The sequence below is a fragment of the Phalaenopsis equestris genome, unplaced genomic scaffold (genome assembly GCF_001263595.1).
Source record: "Phalaenopsis equestris unplaced genomic scaffold, ASM126359v1 Scaffold221633, whole genome shotgun sequence".
Taxonomy (NCBI): domain Eukaryota; kingdom Viridiplantae; phylum Streptophyta; class Magnoliopsida; order Asparagales; family Orchidaceae; genus Phalaenopsis; species Phalaenopsis equestris.
In genome coordinates, this window is record NW_018239846.1 from 1 (window position 1) to 3,398 (window position 3,398).

At 36.4% G+C, this 3,398-nt stretch overlaps 1 pseudogene; it reads right to left on the bottom strand.

Moving 5' to 3' along the window:
- Window positions 1-2,571: 2,571 nt before the first annotated feature.
- Window positions 2,572-3,395, bottom strand: LOC110037580 (annotated as a pseudogene).
- Window positions 3,396-3,398: the final 3 nt, after the last annotated feature.

The window sequence follows — 3,398 nt, forward strand, 5'->3', positions numbered from 1 at the left end:
ACGCTAAAAATTCTGCTTTTAATGATCATTATAATCAATTATATACTAAAGAGGAAATATATATATATATATATATATATATATATATACTAGAGAGACACAAAGAAAAAAGATATTCAACATGTGGGTGAATTATTTTGATATACTTTTCAATGAAGTTTCTGAAAATATGATTATTCTTAGTGATCTTAATATTATTAATAATAACAAAATGTTTCATTTTTACCATCATATTAGTAAAAAAGATGTTGAGGATGCTTTAAAAAAAAATAATGGTGGAAAGTCTGTAGAACCTTATGATATCCCAATTGAAGTGTGGAAATGTCTGAGAAGTGGAGAAAGAGTATTTTGATCCTCATTTTTAATGTCAGAGTGGAGAAAGAGTATTTTGGTCCCCATTTTTTAAGAATAAAAGAGATGCACAAGATTGTGCAAATTACAGAAGAATTAAGTTGACGTGTCATACTTTAAATACATGGGAGAGAGTAATTGAAAATAGGACAAGACATATTACAAAGATTTCACATAATCAGTTTGGATTTATGACGGGCAGGTCTAGAATGTTTTACATATGATTTTTATTGATCTAGAAAAAACTTAAAAGAGATATCTTTTGGAGAGTTTTAGAAAAGACAGGTGTTTATATGACTTTATTCAAGTCATTAAAAATATGTATAGTAGAGTTATTACTTGTGTTCAAAGAGAAGGAGGATTGACCAAATTTTTTTCTATTCAAGTGGATTACATCAGGGATTGTCTTTAAGCCCTTATCTTTTTGCTTTAGTTATGGATGCTCTTACTCGACATTTACAGGAGGATGTACCACGGTGTATGTTTTTCCCTGATGATATGCTTCTTGTGGATAAGACTAGAGAAAGAACTCAGGAAAAACTTGAATTATAAAGGTCAACTTTGGAGTCTAAAGGCCTTCGTTTGAGTAGATCTAAAGCTGAGTACATGGAAGTAATTTTAGTAGTAGTAGCTCTAGTGACAAAGTTGCAACTATGGGTGATCAAATTATTAAAAAACATGAAAGCTTCAAATATCTCGGGTCCATTGTTCGAAGTGATGGTGATATAGATGGCGATGTTAAAAAATGGAGATGTTAAAAATAGAATTAAAGTTGGTTGGTTGAAGTGATAGAATGCTTCGAGCTTATTGTATGATAAAAAAGCACTGCTTAAAATGAAAGGAAAATTTTAGAAGATGGTGGTGAAACTTGCAATGCTCTATGGCGCAGAATGGTGGCCTTTAAAAGAGAAACATAAAACTAAGTTATGTGTTGTCGAGATGAGAATGCTTAGGTGGATGAGTAGCTTTACACTTAGAAACAAAATGTAAAATAAATTTATCTGTGATAGGGTTGGGGTAGCTTAAGTGGGATTCTGGATTGGGGGTTTGTGGGAACGAAAAGGAGTTCTGCTGGAGCTCTTCGGGTTGCAGCTGCAGAGATTTCGAATTTAGGGCAAACGCGGGCGAGGAAGGAGGGGAGAAGTGAAGCACTCGCATGGGAGGTTTGTACAGAAGGGGAAATTTAAATTTGCTCATTGCCGTTATGAGGGCCTCGCGGCATATTTCCAAGATTTTGCCCTTACCTTTCAAAAAAGCTGCCTTACACTAACACTAAATGATATTAAGGATCCTCTTCTAAGCGAAAAAAAATATTCGTCCACTCATCCGAACGGCCAATCACCGGACGCCACATCGTCCAATGATAAATTGTATGATGATGTGGAGCCCGATGGTTGATAAGACGTGCAGTGTACAAACGAAATCTTTTGTCATTCTGATAATAATATCTATTTTGAAATGAATTTCTGCTTCTGAAATATCAAATGTGGTTGTTACAATTTTGTTTTAAAAAGCTTTACTAAATAAGGGTAGAATAGTCATTTTTCAAGATACAGCTGTCCCACAGCTGCAACAAACAGATAGCTAGCTTCCCCACAGCAACTTCCTGGGGTAGCTCAGCTGTAACTAAAAAGATGAGAAGCTGCAGCTGCCCCAATCAGACCCTGAGTTGAAATGTAAATTTTGAGACTGCTGATTTTAGAAGTAAAAGAATGAATTGCAACGATAAAGTTTCTTCCCATGCTCTATTTTATTTCTACAACAATGTATATGACCACTAATTGCATATTATTGTAAAGAACAAACAATCTTTTGTCTAATCTAAACATATATCAACACAAACTTAAGAAATTCATAACACTTGATATCTTTTATTCATCACCTTTCCAACTTAGCTTCACTAAATCATTCAATATTTCACCTCATGTTCAAAAAAAACTTGAACAAAGCTAACAAGAGGGCTACATTAACAATGAGGATTGCTAATATAAACTTCATTTGAAGTGCAATCGACTCAAGTTTTTCAGTAAGCTTCTCCTCATAAGCTAGTAATTGATACTTCGTCGCATCGTCCGTAGCATCCATTTCGTCAGCCCATTTGAGAAAACCGCAACTATCTGGCGAACAATTTTGAGGACATCTATAAATTTTCTTCCACGATTCTCTCCTTTTTGACATGTGTACAAAAGGCATTGCTGGTTGCACCTGCAAAAAATTTTGAGATCCCGTATTGCACGCCAGCCCTTTGCTCCACATGAAAGAGTTGACTTCATTTTAGAACAAAGTAATGTTCAAAAGAATAAACCTCCAAAATTAATCGCGCTTGACACCAAGCATCTTTGCAGTGAGTTCCAATGCAACAATAGCAGCAGCGTTTGCAGGAAATGCTCTCGCCAAAGTGGGTCCAAGACCTGCAAAACATCCTCTTAAACCGGACCTCCTGTAAATAGCCATTCCAGATAATCCTCCAGTTATGATCCCAATTCCCACATCTTGTAAGATTTTTGAGGCCTGGCCTTCAGCATGATTAAGTTTAGAATGTATGTAATAGCGACTCGACTCATAAGTGGTAAAGAAGATGGCGTTTCCGATTGATTCACGTAGCGTAGTTGTGAGCCCTCCGCGGAACATACCTTTAATCCCTTCATTCTTAAAAGTTTTTAGAGCACAATCTAGAGGACCATTGTATCTGTTGTAGCTGGACAACGCTGAAAAGTTTCCCTGGACTTGCACTCTTACACTTCACTAGTTCCACAGGACAAAGTATTAAGCTAATTATTGCGCCAACACATGCACCGGAAGGTATAATCACCTGGAGTTGTGGCTTGCTGCTCCGGGATTCTCCCTGTAAAAACTGCTAAAAGTTGTTTTGTTTGGGAGTAAATGCCAAAAAAAAGGGAGCTCTCAAGTGCTATCCTAATGAACGAAGATGATGTGCCTCTATACAGTCCTTTAACTCCTTCAGCGCTTATCTGTCTAGTACAGTGTAAAGCGTTCCTATGCTCCTTTACCTGTGTTTTAGTGTTGTGAGCTTGCAACTTCACCTT